General features: G+C 42.0%; 1 protein-coding gene and 1 long non-coding RNA gene across 2 annotated transcripts in view; one reads left to right on the top strand and one right to left on the bottom strand.

The window, feature by feature from the left end:
* The window catches only part of SNCAIP (synuclein alpha interacting protein), an 88,269-nt gene extending 76,249 nt beyond the window's left edge, over positions 1–12,020 (bottom strand). The window contains exon 1 of the mRNA XM_085043436.1: positions 11,892–12,020. The gene's annotated coding sequence lies outside the window, so the exon portion shown is untranslated. The remainder of the gene's footprint in view (positions 1–11,891) is intronic.
* Positions 12,021–13,473: 1,453 nt separating this feature from the next.
* LOC146424482 (uncharacterized) lies at positions 13,474–18,262 on the top strand. Its single transcript, XR_014846808.1, has 3 exons — positions 13,474–13,652; positions 15,608–15,729; positions 18,068–18,262. It is a non-coding gene; the product is annotated as an uncharacterized LOC146424482 (long non-coding RNA).
* The last annotated feature ends 9,504 nt before the right edge of the window (positions 18,263–27,766 follow it).

The raw sequence follows: 27,766 nt of genomic DNA, 5'->3' as shown, positions 1-27,766 counted from the left end.
TTGTAGTCCCATAGTGGGTTGCTCAATTATTTCTAGAAGCATCTTGGAAAAGAATTAATGCCAAACAGTACTCTCTTAAGTTTGCAACATTCAAAAGTTGTATTTGAAGTTAGTAATTTAGAACTTGCCTCATTTATATTTCCCTGCCAAAATCCTGCATTCAGTCCCATGATGATTTTTTGCTTCATGTAAGCTGTAATTATAAATTCCAGAGAAATCTCCTATGTAAGTAACATTCTCTGCATCAAGGGTCACAACATGCCAAGTGAATCTAGCATTTGTGTGAAGTCTGTGCACCCTCCTGCTCTGTGTGGATGTGGAAGGCCCATTTTCCCTGCAACATGGTTCAAACCACTTTTCTATTCTGTCTTCCAATTGTATCCTTTTTTATTCTCTCTCATGTTTTTAACTTTTGGGCTATCAATTCCACTATCTCATCCTTTATTCCCTGAAGCTGACTAGACTATCTAAAAGCTAAACTCTAGCAAACTGTGATACTCCAAATTTCAAACTGAAATTTCCCATTGGCGCAAAGTGGATTCCACTCACAGTCAGGATCAGGGGCAGCAGTGGGTAACCAACATTACACTACAGTTTGGGATGCAAGTCAGCCTCAGGCAGGGCACATCACACAGAGCATATATCTGTGCACATGGTATCCATGGGCCAAAAAATCAAACTTTGAACTCAAAAAACTCACCCTCCTTGTCACTCGGACCAACATACTTTCGTTTAAGACTACTTGATGAATAAAATAAATTTGACAAACACTATATGCATATATTACAGGTATTTACTTTTAAAACAAAAAAAAAATTAAAAATATTGAAAAAACATTTATAATTTTTACTGCAAACATTAACCTTTCTCTGAATTAGAGATGATGCTTGACCACTAACATCTATGTAAGTATCTTCATTTTGATAAAATTAAGACAGGAGAAAAGGTTCCCAATTTGTCATACTTTATTCCCTATTCATAGCCTATGGTGCTGTTTGCAAAAATTCTTAGAAGTTTAACAGTGTAAGGTACTTTAAGTTTAAGCACTGTCAAAAAAGAACCTTTCATCTCAGTTAAAGTTTGGTGGAAACTGGAAAATTCAGTGAAAAACAGCTAAATTATTCTTGAGAGACATCTATGCCCCTGAGATCAGAATGCTGTCTTCTGAAAATGTTGTCATTTTCCCATTTGAGAAACTGACTGCAACTGCACCCCCACAGCTATACAACACTATCCTATATAGAGCACTGCAATCCAGTACTCTGTTTAAAATATTATAGACAGTAGATACAACCAAGACTAGTGTTCAGTTGCGCAGCTATTACTGCTCTAATAGTGTGGGATGAGGTGGCAGAAATGCCAATCCTGGAAGTAATATTATTATTTTAAGCTAAAATTTTCTAGTGTCTTCAGAGATTCCTAAAACCCTTTACAAAAACAAAACAAAACAAACAAACAAAAAAACCCCAACAAACTAATGTCTCTTCACAGTGTTTCAAAGAATCACAAAACAGCTGAGGTTGTAAACGAGCTCTGGAGGTCATCTAAGTCCAACCCCTTGCCCATGCAACATCAGCTAGAGCCAGCTGCCCAAGACTGCACCCAGGTGGCTTTGAGTATCTCCAAGGATGGAGACTCAACGACCTCTCTGAGAAAACTGTGCCAGTGCTTGGTCACTATGACAGTGCTCCCTCAGCAAGGCTGCTGATGACATCAAGCTGAGTACTGCAGTTGACACTCCTGATGGATGGGTTGCCATCCAAAGAGACCTGGGCAGGCTCTAGATGAGAGCACATGGAAACCTCATGAGGTTTAACAAGAACAAGTGCAAGGTTCTGCACCTGGGTCAGGGCAAGCCCCAGTATCAATACAGGCTTAAGGACAAAGGGATTGAAGGCATGACCAAGGAGAGGGATTTGGGGATGCTGGTGGATGAGAGCCTGGACGCAACCTAGCCATGTGCACAGGCAGCACAGAAAGCCAAGCGTGTTCTGGGCTGCATCCCAAGAAGTGTGGCCAGCAGGGTAAAGGGAGAGGATGCTGCCCCTCTGCTCTGCTGTGGTAAGACCCCTCCACACAGTGATGCATCCAGCTCTGGAGTCCTCAGCAGAGGTAAAAAATGGACCTGCTGGATCAGTCCAGAAGAGGGCCATGAAGATGATTAGAGGGATAGAGCATGTCTCCCAAGAAAATTGGGATTGCTCACCTTGAGGAAGAGAAGCCTCTGAGGAGACCTCATTGTGGCCTTCCAATACCTGAAGAAGGCCTACAACACAGCTGGAGATGCATTTTATACAATGGCTTGTAGTAATAAAACAAGGGACAATAAAAACAAGGGACAAGTTTTAAACTAAAACCCAGCCAGTTTAGATTGGGTATTAGAAATACATTATTTATTGTGGGGCTGGTGAGGCACTGGAATAGGTTGTCCAGAGAAGCGGTGCATGTCTCATCCCTGGAAGTGTTCAAGGCCAGGTTGGATGGGGCTCTGAGCAACCTTGTCGAACGGAAGGTGTGCCTGACCATAGCAGGGGGGCTGAAACTAAATATTTAAGGCTTCTTACAACCCAAAACATTCTGTAATATGGTTTCTTTACCCTGTTTTTGATCAGCTTCCCAGCTCCATTACCAAATGAGCCAAGGACTTCTACTAAACATCCTTGCACCCTGCCAAAAAGTACAAGAGCAAGGACATCCTGAAGTGGTTCTCACCTTGTTTAATTTAGGAGCAACTTACTTTGTAAGCATCACAAATTTGTTAACTATTAATGTAATCTCCAATTATGTTTGGTTGGAAGTTTTTTTCCAAGGACTTTCAGACAGAAAACAGAGTTCTCTGCTTCCAGGACACAATGAACAATCTGTGTAGAGAACGGCCTGGTGGCACTACATAATGTCCCCAGCATTGAGCAGGATTACCAAGAGGTCTGAGGAGGACTAAGTGCACATGGTAGACACTGAGCCTCCTAGTTTGAAAGTGCTGAAGCTGTTCAACATGAAGGATGAATCCTTTTCATAACAAAAAAATCAGGCACTGTTTGATCACCACATTACAAAGAGATGTTGCTACCGTCAACTTGCAGCTCTCTACTAAATTTTCTTCTCATTTTATAGGTGAGAAGAATTAGATAATTTATTCAAGACCACGTGTTCCTGGAACCAAGCTTAGCTTGCATTCTTGTGCACTATCCAGTGAACTAAGGCTGTTCTTTTTCCTCAGAAAGGTGTCAGGGACAGGCGTAAGAAACACTTCTTTTAAAGAACTGTTTGATGAAAAATGAGAGAATAATTTATTTATTTCAGTTTAACCGTTTATCTAGAAACAAAATATTTTCTTGGCAGACAAGTAAGCTGCAGCATTCCACCAGGCTGAAAAGCTCAGCTTCACTTTATTCCTCTACAGCGTATCTCATGTCACAGTAACATATGCTTTGTTGGAGTCTATTTTGTATTCCTTTTTGTCTGACAGTACTTGCTTTTATGTGAAATATTTTTGTGGCATGAAAAAAAATTGCATGAATTAATCCTTTTATGTCCTAATTTTTAAGCCATGTTTTCTCCCTTGTCTTTGTTAAATAGCATGAAAATTGCACAGTAAAAGAACTGAATACTTGACAGATATTTTCAGACTATATCCTTAGATACAGATCAGTTTCACTGTTTTTTGCAGTGTTTTTGTTTTGGTTGGTCGGTTGATTGGTTTTTAATGAGAAAAGTCAATCTCTAAATAAAAAAATTACTGAAATCTGATGTGTGAGTATACTTGTTGTCAAACTTCACTCATACAATATAGTACCTTAATAAGAAGGCTCATTGACTTCTTATGTCAAGCAAGCATATGGAATAATTTAATAATCTGACAAACCAGAAGAAACCCTTATCACATAAATTAAAAAAAAGAAAAATCCCCAAAAAGCCCCCTTGCAAACCAAAACAAGACACCCTCAGCAGTGCAGGGCTCTTCCTTGAAATGTTAAAAACACATACACACTTCTTCTTTTAAAAATACTTTCAAATCCTTTCAACAGAGTTAGACTGTGTTTTATACATTATAGCAACCTGTTATTGCTGCTATTTAATATCATTCACATAATTTCACTTCTTTTTTTTTCTCCATAATTGTGTTCTAGATTCAATGTTTTGATACAGAATGTTTTAAAATGCTCACTTTCTAACACTGCTCCTTTAACCTGGTCTCTCACATGGATTTTAAGACTTGCAAAAATGTATGGCCTGGATATGATGGCTCTTTAAGGCTGAGCTTAACAATCGAACTTGGAATAGGGACTATAAAGTGAATTTTTGGAGTGGAAATTTGCCAGAGGTCTCTCTGACACATGATTGCCCTTTCTATAATTCCTTACAGAGGGGAATTAAATAGTGAAACAGTCCGATAAACTCAGTGGAAAAGCAGACTATCTCAGTACAAAGAATAGGGGATCCATGCCTAGATGTCGAGCATCCACCATCAATGTTGTATGAGGCATGAAATGGGCATACAGTCATGAATTTATGTCAGCATATGTACGAGTACCCACGACAGCGCAAATCTAGAGAGCACAAGTTAAAAATAGCAATGGAGACAGATGAAAGCAGACTTCAGCGTGGTTTAATAATCTGCACAGAAGGCTTGGAAAGCCCTCTCTTAAGTCTAGGCTGGCATGTCTTCACATCACATACAGATCAAAGCAATTAGAGAGCTGTCTGCATGTCCTGCAATCACACTACTCAACTGCAGTGTAGACACATCCAGAAATAGTGCTACTGTAGATATGTTCATCTAAAAACTGCATTTGCAAAAAGCAAAGCCTGGAAGCATACTGTAAAGCATATGGGACCTGATGAGGAACATATGCTGGAGAGAGTGTCCATTTTGCTAAATTCTATTAGCTGTGCTAATTCTTCCCTCTACACAACCTGCTTCCTTTGTACTCTTGGAGGACTTCCTTTGTACTCCTGTTACATGCGCTGGTTTGCCTTTCCTGTGGAGATTCAGAGTCAGGCCAGATTAACCTGAACCTTAAGGTACAGCAATTCACTCAGCTTTACTGTCTGATGAAGAGACATGGTACTGGCAGCTGGGGACAACCATGTGGCATGTGAACAGCACTCATTCCTTTCCATACAGTACCAATGCTGGACTCTAAATCTGTAACCCAAGCAGGAGTATTAGGTGTCTACTGGGTCAAGGCCAGTCATTTAATAAGAAAACCAAGACACCAACACTGTCTTTATCCATTACTGCTGCTGCCTGGGGCAGAACTTACTGTGATGCAGAAACCCAGAGCTGATAAAGTCCTTCAAATTCAGGACCTCCTTTCTTCCAACAGTGATTTGCTGCATGGCAGCAACACTACATCCTCTACTGGCTACAAACTACAAACAACCACAAACACTACATCCTCTCAAGGATGGCTTACTACCATTTGTCCAGCAAGAGACCAAAGGGATCTACATACGTTCTTAAACTGACTGCATAATTCACTCTGGGGAGATTTTGTGTGCATTTTGCTAAATCACAACCAGAAGACAAGTTAAGAAGGAATGCAGTTATTCAGCACACTTTGCAGCCTTACCAGGAGAGTATAAAGACACACATGAGCTAGAGTTGACTCAGACAAAGATCTGGTAGGAATTGGACCACAGCAGCAGGGATTACACACAGGCTAATTTACCATAGGAAGAAGCAAGTTAGTGAAATACAGAAAGTTTTGGGTGCTGGGATAAACCGTCTGTGCTGCTGCCCGTCTCTTTGTGGAAATCCTCAGCACATGCATAGTTGTGCTCCAATTAGTTGTCTGGACCTGAACATCTCAGCACTCAAGCACAGCAAAACCTCTAATCACCAGGCAGTGCTGTTGCAGCAAATTGTACTCAAATGGGAGGAGCTGCTGACTCTCTTGAAGGGATGCCCTGAAGACACCTTGACAAATTTGACAGCTGGTGAAACAACAACCATATGAAGTTTAACAAGGGCAAGAGCTGGATTCTGTCCCTGGGACAGGACAATCCTGGATGTAAGGACAGACTGAGAGGATGGAGATGGAATGGGAGGGCCCATGGAACAAGACCAGATGATTCTGATCAAGAGCAAGTTGACTATGAGTCAATGCTGTGTCCTGGCAGTCAAAAGGCCCAACCACATCCTAGAGGGAATCAGGCACATGGAACAATTCTACTGTAAAAATGTCAGTTTGGTACCTACATGAGCACTATTCTGTTTTGTCAACAAAAGAACAATACCCCACATCCCATGGTGCATCAGGCACAGCATCGCCAGCCAGGCAAGGGTGAGGATTGTCCTGCTCTGCTCTGCACTGGGGCAGCTTCACCTCCAGTGCTGGGGGCAGTTTTGGGTGCCACAATATAAGGAGGATCTAAAACTACCTCTGTTTTTAGACACACTTAGAGAGTGTCCAAAGGAGGGCAATGAAGATGGTGAAGGGCCTTGAGGTGAAGCCGTGTGAGGAGTGGCTGAGGTCACTTGGTCTGTTCAGCCTGGAGGAGACTGAGGGGAGACCTCACTGCAGTTACAACTTCCTTGTGAAGGGAAGAGGAGAGGCAGACACTGATCTCTTCTCTGTGGTGACAGTGATAGGACCCGAGGGAAAGGCCTGAAGTTTTGTCAGGGGAAGTTTAGACTGGATATTGGGAAAAGGTTCTTCACAAAGAGGATGACGGTTCCTCACCCAGGGAAGTGGTCACAGCACCAAGCCTGTCAGAGTTTCAACGTTAACGAAAATCAAATTAATTAATGATGTAAGTATAACTCATTTTCCTGGTGATTCCATCCTCTAACTCAAGATAAGTTTTGCTCATGTCTTAGCAACAAGCACAAATATTGAGCTTTATCCAGCATTTAGCATATGAGTTTGCAAAATGGTAATATCCTAGAAATTAGCATAATTTGGACACATACCTGAAGACTCTTTCCATGTACCAAGAGGAGAAATGAGTACACTTAGCAAGAAGAATGTGGGTCAGGGAATATGACACAGTTTATTTACCTTACTAGCACTCTTCTGCTTCTATGTGTGGTACATTTCCCAGATATATTCTGCTTAATTTTGTTTGGTGGGGTTTTTTGTTTGCTTTTAAAAGCATCTTGGAGACAGCTTTTACAAATATACAAGTAAGTGTCTCAACAGGCTGACAACTTCAATATTTAAAATCTTGAGACTATTCAAAAGCAACTCTTGGAATCTTCATAAATTTACTACTGTGACTCAACTGGAACTGACAGTATCACATACAAAAGGCAGAATATTTACAACTGAATTTTAGTAAAAGTCAACAAGAGGTATATACATGCATGTATAAGCAGTTAAAGGTCTTTCCTAATTCTAAATAGGCCAGTCAGTACAGCAAGACCCTGCACAAGAACTACACAGATGAATAACCCACAGAACACTATAGCTCCAAATCCTAATCACAATCATGTCCCTGTCATGCACATCACAGATTCACAGAATACCTGGGGCTGGAATAGACCTTTGGAGATCATTGAATCCAAACTCCTGATAAACCAGGTTTACCCAGAGCCAGCTGCACAGGATCATGTCCAGGCTGGTCCAGGAAGGAGAGTTCACAACCTCTCTGGTCAGCCTGTTCCAAGAAAGCTATGTAGTACAGCCTTATTCTTACTCACAGATGTAAACATGGTTTAAATGGGGGGGGTTGAAGGGAAGTGCAAAGTTCCTGATTAGCATTTCATTTTAAATGGAAAGTTCCAGACTGATACACTAACAATAAAACAGAAGCGGAGAGAGGGGGAAGGATTTATATATAAGAAGAGGTCATGTAGTACACTGTATTGAGTTTAAAAGATAAGTAAGACAATGCTTTTTTCTCTGGTATAAACAAAAATAATGCCAGCAGTTTGACTGCAAACAAGAACTGAGGAGGAAATTGAACCAAAAAGGAAATGCTTACAGAAAACCTCAAAAACCTAATGCTATGTTTTAACCAGAAAAAATACACTTTGAAGCACCACTTCATAATTCTTTATAAGGTGCAAATCAACCATACTCATATTCAAAATAAGCTTTTGTAAACACTCTTTAAAATACAAGAAAACACACCCAATGAAGGGTTGCCCCAACTGCCAAACTGTGATGGCTGAACTGTACTTTTCTTTGATAACTCTAAGACCTTCAGACCTCTGAATCACTCGGAGCTTTATTGTAGATGAAATCCCAGTTCCACCTTAGACAAGCAAGTAGCAGATATTCCTCCCACAAAAATTAATGAATTATTTTCTCCTCTCAGTTTAAAACTCTCTGAGGGACCTAAATCAATAAAGCATCTGATACATATGTTCTATTTTCTTGTTTCCAATGGTTCCACTGTGTATATAAATCTACTCTAGAACCACAGTTGCATTTAAAGATAAATTCCCTTGTGTTTACTGTGCACCTGCTCCTTAAAAGCCTATCTTCTCTACGTCCTTTGAGAAACAATGGATCTGCCAGAAAAAGAGGGAGCAGACACAACGCTACTCCAAGTCCTCATAAAAACTACCTAAGCACCAATTCCTTTAGTTTAGTTTAGCTTAGTTATGGCCCTTTTCTAACAAGAGTTGAAAATAATTACTACATGCCCTTCCAAAATCCAGTATTTCTCAGCTTTTTCTAACATATTTTTCATTTTGACAACGAACATATACATTTCATCTGTAAAAAATCACTGTATTTTCTAAGCAACACATAGCAAGGCATTGACAAATGGATTACTTACAGACTTTCACATGAAAAATAAAGGCTTTTTTTTTAATTTAACTTGGCAATAATTTTAATAAAAATGGCTGCATAAGGAAGGATGAGAATATTGTCCTCTTGACATTTTACCTGAAAAGAGATGCAGGTTTGTTCCAGTAGAATTGAAATTTTAAAAAAAAAATTGTTTCCTTCTCTTCCCCTCCTTGATCATGATTCATATGTTGCTTCTGGAGCTCCATGCGCACAGTCAGAGATAGACAAGGATGCAGATAAAGCTCTGCTATACACCTCATCTAGTTAGCTGAAATGTCTAAATGCTAGATGAGGGCAATAACTTGCTGCATCCCCCAAATGCTACTGGAACTGTGAGTCTTTGTGCTTGTGAGGTGGAGCACGACCACTCCATGATACCAAACGATGTCACAAGTATCACCACCCCTGAACCACTGCCCTGAAAAACAGGATTCTGTGACAGCTGAGTTACCCCACCAGGCTGCCTCTGGCTGTGTGGTCCCCCTTTCTTGCCAGCATCTCCTTGCATGTGGAGGCAGTGCCACGTGCTTGTCTTCATTTCAGAGGACAGAAGCTTATAGCAGCCACAGCAGGGCTGTCATGCTTTCCCTTCCTGCTTCTATTCAGACAAGTGTCCAAGGATAGAGCTGCTGTGGGAGTAGATATACATCTGGGACATACTGGAACAGGACTGTGAGAAAGAGCTGTGGGTGAATTCCACCTCAGGTGTGTGTGGGATGAAGACTTCTTGCACCTATGGAGTCCACATGGGAACAGATTTCAGCTCCCAGGAAAACTGGACAGTTGGGAAGCAGTGGCACGCTTCATAGTTCTTTAAGCTCTGATGATGTCCAATCAAGAAATATTTACAAAGTATGTAATATTTGGGACAACAGTTCCACAACTTTGAAAAAAATTACTTCACTTATTCACAGTACTCTGTGAAGGGACTGACTCTCCAAAGGTACCACTCAGTCACCTTGTCCAAGTAGTCTGATTTTACATGCAGCTCTTTGTAAACTCAGAAGCTGGCTCCAAAGAATTCATAACATACTTACCTGCCATGTTGCTGTCATTAGAGAAAAATTATTAAGACAAGCACCTTCTAGCTAATGTAAGTTACTATCTTCCACAGAACTTCCTTACCTGACTGCCCATCTGCTTATGCCAAAATGCCACTTAAAAGCATTTTGAGTAGCCTGCATTGAACTGCTCACTCAAACAAGAGAGATTTTTTTACCAAGTTCCCCAGATCTGGAGGTAACTCTTCACTTGGCGAGTCCTCTGATGTAATTCTACTATTTTATTCACTTTTTCAACAAGCTGCAAGTCACACATATGCTTTCTGCAAGCACACTGAATCAGTGATACAGACCAGAAATCACAAACACCTGAAAAATAACTGAACTGCCAGTTTAAGACACTGTAAGTCACTGTTAAGTGGACAATTTGCATAAGCCGGTCTTTGACACATGAGAACATGCAGAAATTAAGCATACCACACCTTACAACGGGTGCCTTTTCACAACAGGGCTTTTCACGTATGGGCTAACTGTGCTAACTAAGGAATACCTGAAGGAAAAGCTACAATTTTTCTACTGTAACTACAGTGATGTGGCAAGTGTCTTCTTGACAACCGAACAGGTAAAATTCTGATTGTTTTATTCACATGAAAGGTGCTTCTCACTGTGTTTGAACCACCTCTTAAGTGAACCCCAAGGCCTGCTCTTGAAGCTAGTTTTTCAGCTTACCTGCAAAATCTTCAAAACATGGCTCCACTACTGCACAAGGTATATTTGCAGGCTTAAGAGTATGAAGAGAGCAGTGGCTTACCAAATTCACCAAGCATGAGCTCACCCATGAGCTAGTTGCAGAGGATTTTGGGGTGAAGAAACTCATGTTTATGGGTGGTAGTAAGGCAAAAGGTCACACTTTTTATGACTTGCTGGAAGAAGATGTAGCACACAGAACTCCTAAATTCAGTATGGGCAGGACACTATTAAAGCTTACTACAGCACTCTGCACAAGGCTTAAATGCATGCACATCATTCAACAAAATTCCAGGCTGCAGATCAGTCCTATTTACACAAAATATAAAATTATTTTGATTTCCCAATGCTCTGGTTGTATACCTTTCTTCACCCATTTAAATAATAGAAAAGGGTCCAACACTCAAGTGATTTGCTTCAGAGTAATTTTTAAAAAACTTTTCTTCAGTTACCTTTTGCTGTTGGATTGCTGATATAAAATGAGGCTAAGATGCTAAGATTTTCCACGGAAGTACAGGCACTAGCAGTTTTTTGGTGGGTTTTGGGGTGAGAGTACTTTTTGAGGAGTAGTTGTGAATGATTAATATCTCTATAAGAGATGTGGTTTTCAGCCAACCACTGAAAGTGCTCTGAGGTGATAACACTAACAATGAACACTAAGACTGTTTTGGTGCTGGTTTGTATCCAGTACCATCAGGACCCGATCCTCGAGCTCTTCTTCATAAATACCGCATTTGCTTTCATCAAACAGTCACGGATGGGGGTATGAAAAAGGTTTGATCCCTGTTGCTGCAAAAACACGATTTAGGATTGACCCAAGTATAAGCCTTGGAACATGTTTCTACCACACAACTCGGCATTTGTTTCCCCACAGTTACAAACATGCAACTCCTACTTGATTTTCTTCCAGATTTCGGCTTGCCCGGCGGGACAGGAGGGTGCTGACGGCTGGGTCCCCGCCCGGACGCCCGGCTCCGAGCAGAGCAGCGGCAGATCAGCTTCGGCTCCGAGTGTCAGCGACTCAGACTGCGCTACAAGGGCTTCGCGGCGGCACTTCGCAGGGCTGCCATCACGTATGTGCTCAGCCCCAGCAAAACCCCCCGCGTTCAGCCCTGATTTCATGCGGAAAGCACTTCCCCGGGGCGGGCTGGCGGGGGCCGGGGCCGGGGCTCGCCCCCCGCCGCCGCTCCCGCCCGCCGCCCGCGTCTCCCGCTTCCCGGGCAGAGCCGCTCCGCCGCCCCGGGGCCGCTCGGGCGGGGGGAAGCACCTCCAGCGCCACCCGCAACCCCGCGGGGCTCCCCGGGCTCGGCTCCGCGCCCCCTCTCCCGCCGCCCCGAGGGGTAGCGCTGTCGGCGGCAACAAAGCCCCGTCCGCTCCGCTCCGCTCGCCTCACCTCACCCCTGCGCTCCGCTCGGCCGTTCCACGGCAGCCGGGGGTGATGGAGACGGGGAAGGACCCAGGTGCCGCCTCTCGGCTGCCGCCCCCCGCCACTCCCCGCTGGTGCAGGCAGCGCTCCGGCAGCCGCGCGGCTCCCGCCGCCCCGCCCTCCGCCCCTGCCCTGCCACCGGGCAGCGGCCGACAGGAGCGGGACGAGGAGAGGGAGAGGGAAGGAGGGAGTGAGGCGAAGAAGGAGGGAGGGGGCGGCGGCCCCGCCCGGGCCTGCTGCGTCACAATGCGGGGGGCGCTGCCACGTGACCGGTGGCGCGGGGCGGGGGCGCGGGGGCTGCGCGGGACCCTCGCGCGCGGGGCGGCGGGACGGGCCGTGAGGGCTGCCCGGGCGTGGGGGCAACTGCCGCAGCCCCGCCACAGCCATAGCCACAGCCACAGCCACAGCCACAGCCACCGCCACAGCCACTGCCACAGCCACAGCCATAGCCACAGCCACAGCCATAGCCACAGCCACCGCCACAGCCGCAGCCACAGCCACAGCCCCGCCACAGCCCCCGCCACAGCCACCGCCACAGCCACAGCCACCGCCACAGCCACAGCCCCCGCCACAGCCCCCGCCACAGCCACAGCCACAGCCACAGCCACAGCCACAGCCACAGCCCCGCCACAGCCACCGCCACAGCCACAGCCACAGCCACCGCCACAGCCCCGCCACAGCCCCCGCCACAGCCACAGCCACCGCCACCGCCACCGCCACAGCCACCGCCACAGCCACCGCCACCGCCACCGCCACAGCCACCGCCACCGCCACAGCCACAGCCCCGCCACAGCCACAGCCCCGCCACAGCCACCGCCACAGCCCCGCCACAGCCACCGCCACAGCCCCGCCACAGCCACAGCCACAGCCACCGCCACAGCCCCGCCACAGCCACCGCCACAGCCACCGCCACAGCCCCGCCACAGCCACAGCCACCGCCACAGCCACAGCCACCGCCACAGCCACAGCCCCCGCGGGTCCTGCGCGCCTGGGCAGCGACTGTCCGCGGCGTCCGAAAACGCTGCTCCGGCGTGCCCAATGCGTGCGCGCTGCTGCGCTAAAAATACGTGGAAATGCAGAGCTCGAACCTGAAAATGCCGAGTTCAATCTGTTCACATCTGTTTAAAATAAAGCTCGGTGGGTTTGGGGGTAGGGGGTTTTTTTTTGATTGTTCGTTGGTTTTGGTTTGGGTGGTTTTTTTTTTTTTTGGTTTTTTGTTGGTTTTTTTTTTTTTTTTTAGGTCTGGTATAAAAGCTGGAAAGCCTCGCTGCTTCGCTCTGGTTCATAGCTTCATGAGGACAGAGGCGGTGGCATCCTCGTAGAGCTTCCCATCCAGGTGATCCCACCTGCCTTGGCAAGAAAGTGGCGTTTTGTCCCCCAGGGCTGCTGAATTGCTTCAGCCCCCCGGCGCTGCAGGTGCTCAGTGAGAAACCCGCCCGTTTTCTGTCTCTCAGGCGCCTCTGAGGTGCTGGGTGAGAAACCCGCCCGTTTTCTGTCCCTCAGGCGCTGCAGGTGCTGGGTGAGAAACCCGCCCGTTTTCTGTCCCTCAGGCCCTGCTAAGGTGCTGGGTGAGAAACCCGCCCGTTTTCTGTCCCTCAGGCCCTGCTAAGGTGCTGGGTGAGAAACCCTCCCGTTTTCTGTCCCTCAGGCGCTGCTAAGGTGCTCCGTGAGGCTGCAGAAACCCTCAGGTGCTGCAGGGCTGCACGAAGAAGGCAGTCCTCCGAACAGGTTAGCCCGCCTAACAGCAGCCTGGTGCCCTACCACTTAAGCATCTGATGGCAGCAGGAGGAGAGCAGAAAAGGGTACCTTTGGCTAGTCTTCCTCTTTGTGATTTAGCCTGTTTTGTTTCCCCCTTACTTTCCGTAGGCACGTTTTCCATCCTGCCTCTTAAAGTGTATCCCTTTATATGCCTTTCCACCTTGCACTGCGTTTGTGTGCTTTTACATTTCAAACACAGAACATTATAAATTTGATTTACTCTGGTGAGTGAGCAGTGCAAAAGCCCGAGAGATGCATATAGGAAATTTAAGTGAATTTATGCTACTTTGGCATTTCGGAAAACTACTGCCCACAGAACACAAAGAGCACATCAGCAGGACCACAAGCATGCCCACATCAGTTAGCACGAAGCACTGCTCTGGACAAGTGTCTCCAAAAATGGGGAAAACCAATTTAGACTCCAGTTTAGTAGGTCTCTGTTCTTCCTGTAGGGATTTCTAGTGAAAGTGCTACTCAAAGGGGGCCTAACCCTCCTCCCGCCCCACAGCTTAATTCTACTTAATCCTGAGACACAGTCATCAGACAGTAGCAACCTTGAGAAGTTTGTCATCTGAACCCAGCAACTTGGAGATAAAAGGAAATGAAGTCCTCCATGATATGTTACTTGCGCTATCTAGCTGCTTCAGCATTGTGCATTTTTAGCTTATTTAATATATTTCCCCAGAAGTGGAAAGCTGTTTTATTTCTTCTTAAATTACAGTTTTGAGGTGTGTAGAAAAGAAATTTGAATATGAATTACAGTGATGGATTCTAATGTTTATGTGCAAGGCCAACTATATGGTGCAATACTACCTTAACTGCCTTGTCTGTGCCTATTGAGCCGTGGGAAGGGAATACTTTAGACAGGTCTTCTGCTTTTATGTCATTAACTTTTAGGAAAAGGCATATTTGGATACTGCACATTTCACACTTGTACGTATATGGAGATAGTAACCATTTTTGGTATTTATAATGCACTTGATTAGGTGGTTTTATCCAGGAATGTTGGTCAGCTGTGTGTGATTAAATGGTTTGAAAGGAATGCAGGTCAGCTCCAGAATACACTGTCATATGGGAGTATGGCCTGCCTGACAAACAGCCTTGATGAAAAAACAAAACCAAAAAAAAATCTCAATTTAGAGTCTATAAATACTATTCATATGCAAATACAGTTTGTAAGATAAAAGCTTGCCAAGTGACTTTGTATGTGTTATATATAATAGTATCTAAATTAGTACTGATAACCGAGTTTATGTATGTACTTCTGAAATCATTGCTGAAAATATTGTTTAATAAGAAGTGCTGATTAGGCTGTATGACTCTAAAAAAACATACATTACAATATACAACTTCAGTTCTTGTAAGAACTTCAGGATGGATTTCTACTCCCAGTTATATGGCCTCATAATTATTTTTTGTCTAAAATAAAATCACAGAATATTAGCTCTCTTCTTGCTGTGCGTGCTGATACAAAAATTTTCTGAAACAGAAAAAGACTTGTCATTGATAATCCTATTCCCAATGGAGTAAAGTCATTCAAAAATGTGTTGCCCATTGTTTTTCTAGTATGTCTCTCCAGGATCATTTAGTGGCTTGTTGAATCTCACTGTTCCTACTTTATGAAGCCAAGGCCAGTATTCTTGTCAACTGCAGATGGCTGGATGCACGTGGGAACAGACTGATCTGTTCAAGGGCCCATGGCAGTCAGCAGAAATCACAGCATCCATCAGTGATCACACCCGTTGACTTTATTGAACTCAAGACAAAACCCTCCATTACTTTTAAAATTCTTCTAGGAGATGAATTTGAGACAGATTTAAAAGTGTGTGGTTGATAACACTGCTCATGAAGATATGACCATACTTTATGTAAGGCACAAAGCCCATCCAGACATGCCTTGCAGGAGATTTTCTGTTCCTATGCAGGATCAACCCTGGTGCCTCTGTACTTGTTCCTGGAAATGCAGAGCAGTCTTGTGAAGCAGAAGGTAGACAGGAACAGAAAGGAGGCAGCAGAAGCCTGGAAGAGATGAGTCCAGCAACATACAGTACGTTGCCATTTTTGCCAGAGCGTTGAGGCTGGGAATCAGTGTTGTACAGGTAACTCAAGCAATTGGTAACCCTAGGGACTTTAAGTAATTAATATGTAAAAGCAGCCTGTGAACTTGCAGATGGTGACCTAGCACTGCTGATGTGTGATATTTCCACCAAGGAACATCACCAACAGTATCATATAAAGCAAAACCTGGCAATTACAGTGTATCTCTTGAAATAACAAACTGTAGCTCCTCAAATGATGAACCATGATGACTCACAGTCATTTCAGGCAGCCATCAGAACACTTAGATATTTCTTAAAAAAAAAAATTAAAAACACATGTAGCTTTGAGAATCAGCAGAACAATTACCTTTTTTAGAGCAAGACAGAATTTATATACTGATTTCAAAGGAATGAGTCCAAACCAGAGGAATTGTTCCTGTCTTTACCTTCAGATTCTGAGTGGAGATAAACAGGACACAGATGAAGTCAACCATACATCTAACTTCTAAAAAGCATCATTCCTAATTTTTCCCGCCTTCAGTTTACCCTGCAATAAATACATCAAATATTTTGTTCAGTTTGGAAAAACATTTTAATTCTTAGAAGCACTTAAAAATATAGCAAATCATGGTAAAGGTGCAATTCTATTAGGCCTGGAAAATGATGACAATATTGCATAGACTGCTAAAAGCAATGACTTTCTGTTTCACTTTGATTATGGCAAACAGTACCACACATATGCTGATGAGAAAATTGACCATCTTAGATTCATGGAACTGCTACATCTGAAGGAAAATTAAGACTATGTAGCTGGGACCTCAAAAAAACAATTGGTTTTTTGCTGTGTTTTCGCATTATTTTCAGTGCTTGTAATGCCTGAACCTGATCTGTTAGCCCACAGTGGGCCAATCGGACATCAGCAGAATTCAGAAAGCAAGAGTTTGCCTGGAAAAGGACGCAGATCAGTTCCTCATTCATATAAAAAGAGGGGATTACAAAAACCCAAATAATTAGTTCAAAACCATCTTTCAGTGCATATAGCTTTGTTTCTGGGTTTGGGCAGAAAGTATTTTCTTCAATCTTAAGGGGCCATTTACTTGACAGCATCATAGGGGGAAAGGAGACTCAAGCCTGGGCTTTATTAAATGCTTATTTATTTGATCTATTCTGCTGGATAAATCACACAGAGAATTTCACAATGTGACATCCAAGGTCCTGCTCACACATTTGGCACAGCTGTGCAGAAGAACTGATCATAGTATGTATGGCTGGAAAGCTTGAACATGGCATTACTGCATCAAAAGGTCAGGGACAATTGCCATAACCAGCTATTCCAGCTTCTGGCATAAAGCCCCACAATTCCTGGTTGAACTAGAGAATGTTTTTCAGAAACTGATCTAATCTTGATTACTACACTCATAGACCATTAGCTTCATGGTTAAATTATGTATGCTTGGTCCATTTTCTCATCCAGCTATTTGAGTTTTGAGATTCTGACTTTGCCCAATATAAATAGGAAACTGTCCATTCTAATAGATTTTCTTACCATCCATGTATTTCCAGTATGTTTTCAAGCCTCCTTCCAAAGGTTTTTTGGATAGATTTCAAAGGACTTCTTCAAATTCCCTGATACTTTGACAATAGTACAAGCCCACAACTTTGAATTTGTGAATATTTGACGTCACAGATTTTCATTCTGAAAATTAATGTTGGCAAATGGAAGTCTTCTAAGTGTGGTCCTCAAAACAAATTACAGATGGTAATAAGTCTTTCTCTTTTTTTCTTTCTGTTATTCCCTGCTTTATGTACAAAGACCACCTCTGAATATGGCCACATAAGCAAGTTGGCACTAGGCAAGACAGAATTTGAGGCAGTGGATTTCATAGTCTGCTCCACAGCTGTCCTGGTGTAGCTCCTTCTCCTTCCCATGCTTGAGGCCAGATCACTTGCTAGGGGAATGCTCCTGTTTAAGGGGCAAGTGAATTTGCACTCTTCAGAGGATGAGAGCATGCACAGAAGCAGATCCCACAGAGCAGCTGAACCCGACTGGCTTTTGCATTATCTTACAACTTAGAGCTCTGTGGGATTACTTGACTACTGTTTTATGCTGGGAATATGTGTGGTTGGCCGTCCAGAATTACACTCTACTTTTCTCCCATCCTGTATATGTGACAGGCATTCTGTTATGTGACTTCAGTAGGCAAGAAAAACAAGGAAGAAGAGTTGTTTTTTTAATGTGATTAGAATAAAAAGATGTTGGTGCCAATTCAGAGATAAGATAAAAAGCCAAAAGCCTTGGAGTTTAAGTTCAATGTCAATTTACACATATCCTTTTCAATTCATTAGGGGTATGAATGAGTCATTAGAGGAAATCCTGACTGGGGAACGCATTAACTTGGATGAATACCAAATATTATGTTTCACTTGAGCCTCAAGCAAAATCTGTACCTCCATAAACTTATTGTAAGAGCCAGAAGTGAATTCCGGTCACAGCAACCCTGTGAATTAATAAAAAACTTTCTAGCTTTAACCAGTACACCACTACTGATTTGACTGTTTTGAAGATGCCCCAATTAATAGCATTATTTTGAGAAAGTTAAATCCATGCTTACTGTCAATCCTTTGGCAGAAGACTCCATTTCCTGAATTAGATCAAAGCAAGATATTTCAAACAATCTTTAAGTAATTGCTAAAATAATGATAAAAAAACCCCACTCTAGAGAAAAGTCTGTAAACCAGCTGACTGTAATAAAGGCCTAAAAGGAAGGCAAATTCCCATTAAAAAGTTAGGGCAGAAAAGCTTCAGCTTTGGGAGTTTATCAGTGTGTAGGGGCCCGTTCCTTCTCTGCTGAAATGAAGAGTTCTGCAACAGTTCTCTGTGGAGGGAACTTGGGGGACACAGAGAAAAGAAACGGTATTTCTAAGCAGTTAGAGAGGTGGATATTTCCTATTTTCTTGTCTTACTGAATCTCAGATGACACATGCAGACATACAGTTGCACACAGACACACACATCTATCTACATATCTATCTATATGAAAATAATTTGACACAATGACAGCTAAGACTAGCCCTGAAATCATTCCTTGGAAAGTAAACATCAGCTCTTTATCCCCCTTAATTCTCTGTGAATCCCTCAGAAGAGAGGATTCATTTGCTGGGTTAGCTCAACAAATGAGATTATAAAATGCACTGCTTTGTTTCTTATAAAAGTAAAGATGAAAATAGTGGCCACACTAGTCCATTACAGACCATTCTCATTGTGATGCCTTCTTAAACAACCTGTCATGTCAATTTCTGTCATGGTTAAAGGCACTGTTCTGGGTAAAAATAAGAACAGAGTTTCAATATATGGAGAGAGATAACAGCAAACAAATGTGGCAATTACACAGAAGGTTTAGTGCAGGCATTTTGTGGGTGACTGTCAACAGGAAGCTACAGCCATCTTTAGTAAAGGTACTGCTTTGTCCTGGAAAAAAAGCCAGTTCACCTGTAGCATCAGAGGAAAGGAAGTCTCATTGTTGTGATCAGATATTGAGAATTTTCACCTTCTCAGTGGCTGACAAGATGCTTCTGAATGTTAACGTTCACATGGAGAATAAAAATTCCCATTCCCATGACTCCTTATTTGGCAAATCTGTGCTAACCAGAGCTTACTCAAACCACCTGTCTGCCTGAATTTCCATCTGTAAGACTGGAAATAGTTCTGTGAACAAAGCAAAATGCAGGAGAATTCTGCTTTCCTTTACTACAATTGACATTTAGTATTAAATATTTTTATGTGTTACTATACATTCCTAGTGGAAAATGGGAGTTGTTTTGTGAATATTCAAACTGACTTAACCTGACTGCTTTCAGGTTAAGAGATCAGTTTTCAGGCAGATTTCTGTATAATCCCAAAATCATAGAATGGATTGGGTTGGAAGGGACTTTAAAGATCATCTAGTTTCTGTGATGGGCAGGGACACCTCCCACTAGATCAGGTTGCTCAGGGCCCCATCCAGCCTGGCCTTGAGCATTTCCAGGGACAGGGGATCCGTAGCTTCTCTGGAATGCCTCACCACACTCATGGCAAAGAAATTCTTCCTAATACCTAATGCAAACCTGCTGTCTTTCAATCTGAAGCCATTCCTTCCCCCTTCTCCTGTCAATACATGCTGTTGGAAAAAGTTCCTTTCCATGAGGCTCTCTTCAGGTATGGGAAGGTTGCAGTTAGGTCACCCTGAAGCCTTCTCTGCTCCAGGCTGAAGAAACACAATTTACTCAGCCATTCTATCTGGGAGGGGTGCTCTATCTCTCTGATCAACCTGGTGGCTTTGCACTGGACTTGCTCCAGGTGGATGTGCTGGGGACCCCAGAGCTGGACACAGTGCTCCAGGGGGTCTCACCAGAACAGAGCCAAGGGCAGAACCACTAGAAAGCTTGCTCTTCTTACCTTGTACAGAGGCAGTTACAAACAAGTTTATTTCAGACAGCATTTTCCTTTGGCTCTCCTATGTTCTATTTCACCATTGTTTTCTTTCACTGTTGTAATTAATCTCTCTCTTTGCCGTCTTTGATGTCTAACAGATATCTGTTTGAAGTGTTGGGAACTAAAGAAGAAACAATTTATTTTCTTTTTTTTCTACTACTCTGCCACTGCTACTAACTAATACATACTGCTATTTGTCTGTAATAAATAATTCATAAAAGAATCACAATTATAAAGGCATATTAGACTGTGGTACTCTCTTTAAATACCCTTGACAAGAAGAAAAGGACTGTGGGTAAAATGGACCAAAACCTAATTAAGAAACAATGCATTTGTTCTTCATGATGAAGAAGGCATATTTTCAAAGCAAAAGCTGCATTGAAGTCTAAACTAAATTTGGCAGAACTCAGAATACCCTCTGAACCTGGAATACCAGTTCTCCTGACATGGTCAATGACACAGAATCAACTTTTCCCTATCCCAACAGTCACACATGCAATTATGAACCAGCAATAACACAATTTGGTAATTATCATTTGAAGTCATCATTTAGTTGTTCTGATACCAAATAGGGTGTCTGCCAAAGAAAACTTTGTTAGTTATTTAAATAGCATTGTATTAAGCATTCAAAAGACTTTGAAAACTCAAAACAGCAGTTATGTCCCATGGGAATCACAGCTCATATTGTCAATCCATCCTCTGTCCCATGATCATTGCTGTGATTTACAAAAATAAGACCAGAAAAAAACCTAAAAAACAATATGGGCCAAATAACAGCTGTTCTAAATTGTCATAACAGTTTCCAATCAAAGAAGAATGATGTTGACTTGCACCCATGAAGATTCCAACTCTGATCTTTTATTTTCTTCCTTCCAATATGTCATATGGAGGACAATAGTAGCCAATGATAACACATCTTGCATAGTATTCCTATTCTCTTTGTATTTGTCCTACTAGTGTTGTATACCATGCTAGAATTATTTTTCTCTTTTCTCCAGCTGTTTCTGTTTCTCCTCCTTTTTCTTTTGTGTCTTTTCCCTTGATACATTATTGTTATTTGAAATGGCAAAGAAACAGGTTCCAATTTTTTTTCTCCAGAAGAAAAGAGATTTATTTGAATGTCTCTTGGCAGCATGTTCCCCACTCATGGTATGCAAGTACCAGCCTTTGCGCTTTGTGACAACTCCATTGTTCTAGATAGTTGTTGTTACTGTGGTGTGCCTGCATAATGAGAAAAACTCCAGAACACTTAGCTTGTTGAGAGCTTGGAAAATCAAGATGTGAAATTATATCTTCTCTTCTTCTAGTCTCTTAGCAATATGAGAGGATTAACAATGAGAGGATTGCCATCTACCAGAACAGAATTTCCTAATTTCCAAGGAAGCTTTAGATTAGCATCTAGGTGGTTCCTTACATACAATTTGTCCTCCATGTCCAAGAACTGGAAGCTGGCATGACTGCACTGGGATGTGCAAACCTGGCAGATGGTTCCTCTAGAGCTGCTAACAGCTAGTGTAATTTAGAAATGCCTTTTGGTCGCTTAGAATGGTTTCAGAGATGGCCTTGGATCATCATGAGGACCAAGCTATTCAGGAGTCCTTCCTCCACATCCCTTTGTGTGATTGCCAAGCCAAATTTGAATATCTCAGAAAATCTACACCAAGAACTAGAGTTTAACCCAAAAACCTACTTGGTCAGATGCTCTATCTATACTAAGATGATTTGTACAGCAATAGATTATCACATCCTTCACGCTTTGGGAGATTATCCTGGGCCAGGTATGGTACATTGCAGTTATATAGCCTGAAGGCTCACAGGGTCATGGGTCATCCTCCATTAGCCAAAACAGGCTGTCTTCTAGCCAGCCAGAAAACCCAAGGTATTTTTTTGCCAACTATTGCTTTTTGGATATCTAATTTAAATACTGAAGTGTGAAAATGCAAAGTTTAGAACCTGACCTAAGGGTCTGAGGTTAGTTCTTTCACTTAAGGATCACTTAAGAATAACAGCAAAAATAAAATGTAAGTGAAGGTTCAAACACAGGAGATCATGGAGGTAACTCTGACTTAGCTAAGAAGGATTTGTGATAAAATTTGTGATTTCAATGATAAAATAGACAAAACAAGAGTAACTGTGTTCTGACATTGATATGTGCCAAAATCCTGCATCTCCCTTTGAAGCCACACAATTTAAGGAAAGCTGTGGAATTTGCAGTCTCAGCACCTGTCAAGATTACAGACTGACATCATGAATTTTTTTCAAACACAGGTAAAAACAAGAAAGTAGAAGAAGGATTCCTGAAAGCAAGAAAAGGAAGGCACAATTAGAAAAATAGGAAATATTCAAGAAAAGGATTTTACTGGATCCAGTGTGAGTGGGTGAGAATTTGATTATGGCATGTAAGAGCATTGGGAAAACAGTCAGCAGATTCAGAGAGAAAATAGGTCAGAGCACTGTTATCTGCAACAGAAATACCTTCAAGGAATTTCAGGCCGTATGGAGTAATTAAAAAATTGTATTCACAGAATCATAGAATATCCTGAGTTGAAAGGAATGCATAAGGATCATCAATTCCAGCTGCTAGCCCTGCACAGGATAACCCCCAAAATCACACCATGTGACTGAGAGCATTGTCCAAACATTCTTCGAGCTCTGTCAGGCTGGTGCTGTGACCACTGCCCTGGCGAGCCTCTTCCAGTGCCCAACCACCTCTGGGTGAAGAACCTTTTCCTGATATCCAGCCTAAATATCTTCTGACACAACTTCAGGCCATTCCCTTGGGTCCTGTCACTGTCACCACAGAGAAGAGATCAGTGTCTGCCCCTCCTCATCTCCTCACAGGGAAGTTGTAACTGCAGTGAGGTTGCCCCTCAGTCTTCTACAGGCTGAACAGACCAAGTGACCTCAGCCACTCCTCACACGGCTTCACCTTAAGGCCTTCACCATCCTCATGGCCTCCTTTAGACATTCTCTAACAGCTCAATGCCTTTTCTGTGTTGTGGCACCCAAAACTGCCCCCAGCACTGGAGGTGAGGCTGCCCCAGTGCAGAGCAGAGCAGGACAATCCCTTCTCTTGCCCGGCTGGCAATACTGTGCGTGATGCCCCCCAGGACATGGAGTATTGTCCTTTTGTTGGCAATAACTGGGAGCAGTATCTGTGCAGGCATTGAACTGACATTTATAAGGTAGGAGAATTATTCCACGTGTTTCTTTGGTTGTCTCTCTACATGAAAATCCCAAACTGTTGCCATCGTCAGATTATTCTCAATTGTCTGCTCTGACATTGCATAGAAATAGCACGTGTTCCTGCACTGGTGGTTGATTTTTCACTGCCTTATTGACTTAAGGGAAATAGTAAAACATTTCATGCAGTTGAATATGAAGTAATCTTGACCCAGCAGTGAGATACATATCTGTGGCATTGTTCTTCCCCTTGCCAAATGTTATCTCAGCCAGCTGCTATTTTAGACTTAATATCCTTGACTTGACATATCCCTTCTGCTAGCATTATTTGTTTCTTCTTCTCTCTCTCTCTTTTTTTTTTTTTTTCCCTAGTTTATGTCAGTCTCCTGTATGGAATAAAACATGAAGAAAAACCTCAGTAAGAGTATTATCAGGAAAAAGCTAATGAACAATATAACCTCATCTGACCCAAAATCTTGAACATAACTACACAGGAGTTACTTGCCACACCTAATTTCTCTGGGGTAGATGTTATCTATTTATCACTCATCTTGTATCTCCTTCTCCTACTTTGGCTCCTTTCATTTTGATATATATTATTATTATATTATTATATTATTATATTATTATTATATTATTATATTATTATATTATTATATTATTATATTATTATATATATTATTATATGATATGTAATTCCCACCTTTCTATACATTCACTCCATATTTGTCCTGCATTTTTCCTCATGGTCAGAATCAAAACACTGTGGCAAGAAATGACATCATAGACAAGCCACTTAGAGCTGCGTCTCTACTTCATTCTGATTGCAGAATGGGTTAGGCTAAATGTGCTAGGGAAACACAGTGTTTGGTGAGCATCTTGCAGTAGAATTAAACTTCTAAACTGCTTCAACTATTCCATCAACTACTCCATCAACAACAGACAAGACAAATTCAAAATATGCTTAGATATTCATGTTCATTGGAAAGCACTGTTCATGTCAGAGTTAGAGTCAAACTAGATTTCCAACATAAGCAGCCACAAATACAGAAGGTATTACATATATTGTGAGCATCATGATACTCTGAAAAACTATTCCGTTAGGTAAGTGGTTGAAGGTTTATGGTCAAAGTTGTGGTGGGCTACAGAAACCTTAGTGTTATAAAGATTTCAGGGAAAAGTATACAGAAATAAATTATAACAGCCTCTTTCAGTTCCCTTCATCTGCCAGCTGCCAGTTGGTGAATTTTAGTTCACCCTGTTGGAATATTTTCATGCTTTAAGATAGTGGAAGTGTTTGCGTTTCGGTTTTTTTTATGGATGAAACATACAGTAACAGCTCCAACTTCTATAATGGATGGGACCAATTCAACCTCTCAGGAACTATCTACTAGTAATTTTATGTTGCTAAATCTTTTGTTGGTTTGACATTGCTCTTCAGAGTTAACTGCACGCTGCCAGTAAATCCATGATGAAAAGAAGTGGATCAACAAAGTTAAAATAATCCTTTTCAGCATGCTTCTCTCTCTAATGCTTTTTTTTTTTTAAAGAATATGTACAGGATGTAAAGTAGTTTGTTGAAGCGTTGGAAAATCCTACTCAGAGTGTAATTCTGGCTTTAGTGAAAAGCCAAAATTTCCACTGGCTTCACTGGGGTCAGGGTTTTACTTGAAAGATGTCATTTTTCCATATTGCAAAAGTCAACTCATTTGGCCCTCAACCTGTACTTGCTTTTTGCATATCCTGTGAAGGAGACACATAAAGTTCAGCTCTTTTTGAGGGATTCAGAGAGTGAAAAAACTACAAAAATAGAAAATCTTTTATTTGATGAAGCTCCATACTTCTGAAATTAAGCTGTTGTCACTATTTAAAATAAGATACTTTCAGGTTAGTGGGAATGGGGTTAGATTACATGTTACTCCTGTAGTATCAGGTCTCTTGGTTCTGCCAGACAGTCTTAAAAGCAAGGCTTTATCTCAGAGTGGAATAAGCCTAAGCAAATTTCTTTTCTTTTAGATTGAGGGAAGACATTGTGTGGAAAGACAAAAAGATACAGATAGTTGATGGGAATAGACACTTACTTATTTCACCAATGTGTCAAGGAATAAGTTCATCACCACGGGGCTTTTGGGTTTTTGTCATGGTTTTTTGGTTGGTTTGTTTTTGGGTTTATTTTTGTTCATGTTTTTGATGCTATGGCACATTTCCAATCTACATAAAGCAGCATACAATCCCAAAACTACACGCAACTACAGGTATAAATACCTATGTACCTTGTTTGGTCAAAGCAAATTATTTAAAACACATATCCTTATGAAACTTAAGAGATATAAAAGAATAGGTGGGTGCTGTTCAATGAGTGTTGGAGCAATGCTGACCAATTTTTAGCTACAGAAGTATTAGGGAGCCATGCCATGGTAATAGTATAAGCTGTGCAAAAAGAGTCTGTAACAGGATTAGGCAGGACAAACCATTCTCCTTACGCATGAAAGAACACCTTTATAAGTCAAGGTTTTTCTCAGTTATAATCCTTGAAGTCTAATTCATGAAAAGTTTATCATGTAAGATTTTCAGCCAAGGAGACTAGCAGTCTAAAAAGTAGGGCAGGAGTTAGATCTATCAGCTCATGCCTCAACATGCAAGTACATTCATTTGCTTTAAAAAGAAATTTTTGCGGTAAATAAAGGACAGTACATCAGACCAATCTTTTCTTTACTGCAATGATTTTTGCTTTGACGTAAGAGCAAATACAAGCACCTGTATTATATGATAAGCTGAAATATTTGATGACCCTAATGGTTGGGTGCATTGCACATGTTGTTATTGGAGGTGACTAGAAATGGCAAAAGAAACACATTTGCTCCCCCAGCTTCCCTCCTGAAACATTGATACACCTCAGTGTATTAAGGGATTGCAAGCACAGAATTTTCATACTTTCTGGTCAACTGTAACAATCACAACAAACTGGTGTGCCTCAGGAAAACAAAACCTCCATGAAAATACCATGGAAAGTTCACCTGTCCTTTACATTCACGTTTTCTGAAAGCATAAATACACAATAACATTATCCAAAAAGTCACTAATACCTTTCACCATATTCTCAGTGAAATTTGATTCAAAGAGAGACTCATGAAGTACACAGTAACAAGTAGTCTATTATAAACTAGAGAAGAAGGACTCTGTGTGCACAGGATAGTAGACAACACTAAAGGGATAACCAGCCAAAATAAGCAGGCCACAGGCAAAATGGGCAGCAAAATGAAGGAAAAGATACAAAATAAGAAATGCATTCTAGAAGAACTCAAATCAAGGTTGGACAGTATGGAGATAAAAATATCCACATTGCTGTTTGTATACTACAACTGGCATGGGGAATAAGTCTTAATCGAGGCATGGAGATTTATTCTCTTTTCCTGTCACGAGCTTTGCTTCATGCATGTAACTGGAATAAGTAGAGCTCTTCCATATTTCAGAACATAAATAGTTTTTCTTCTAGGAGTCTTTGACAACATGTTTTCTTTGTAAGTTAAATCTCTCATGTTACTTCCCAATTTACAACTGCAAATTTAATGTGATTCTTTTTCCTGTAAAGCCTGTCATGCTACCTTGTCGCTGTTGAGCAGCTAGCAGAGTAAGGAAGTCAGTTCTCAGTGGCAAGAAGGAAAAAGGCCTTTATTGTTTTGATTTCACCATATATATAGAGTTTTCAAAAGTCACCCAGATTGGTCAGTCAAAAACCTCCCCCTAGGCCTGATTGGCCAGGTCTGCACCGTCCAAGTCTTGGGACACTGTTTTTAATAACATCCAAACTTTATCTTTATTTATAAAACACAAAAGGATTTCTCATGGGAAAGACCTGTGCTAGCCACACTACCTCCTTTATATCCGTAAAGAAAAGGTGATTAAGTTTGTTTTCTGCTGCTGTTGGACACTCTCCATTATTTATTTATGACAAATAACCATCAAATTGAGCACTTTTTTTTCTGTTAATTTACGGTTAAAAAACCATACATGGGAAAATCTGTGATGGAATTAGTTGCAATTTCTTAAATATACCAAAAGAATGCCAAAATTTGAACTCATTTTCTGAGTTTGAGAGTGTGCCTGTGTGAGAGGCTGATAGCGGATGGCTGAAGCTACACTGCCTTAGCATTACAATGGACCTGATGTGGCACATTTGCCCTTCAGCGAAATGCTCAGCAGGCCCTACTGCATTACAGCACTTGACTGACACTACTGAAATCACTTCCAGATTGGAACAGACCCATCACCATCTGCCTGTTGAGGCACAGGCAGTGGGGCTTGCACCTGCCTAGGAAGACACACTTCCAGTTTTATCTCCAGCAAGCATTACAAGCACCTTCCATTTCCAGCTGCTACCTTTAGCATAC

This window comes from Lichenostomus cassidix, chromosome Z (assembly GCF_008360975.1).
Source record: "Lichenostomus cassidix isolate B80296 chromosome Z, HeHo_3.0, whole genome shotgun sequence".
NCBI classification, from domain to species: domain Eukaryota; kingdom Metazoa; phylum Chordata; class Aves; order Passeriformes; family Meliphagidae; genus Lichenostomus; species Lichenostomus cassidix.
The sequence above is the reverse complement of the archived record's forward strand: the minus strand, read 5'-3'. Positions and strand labels throughout refer to the sequence as shown.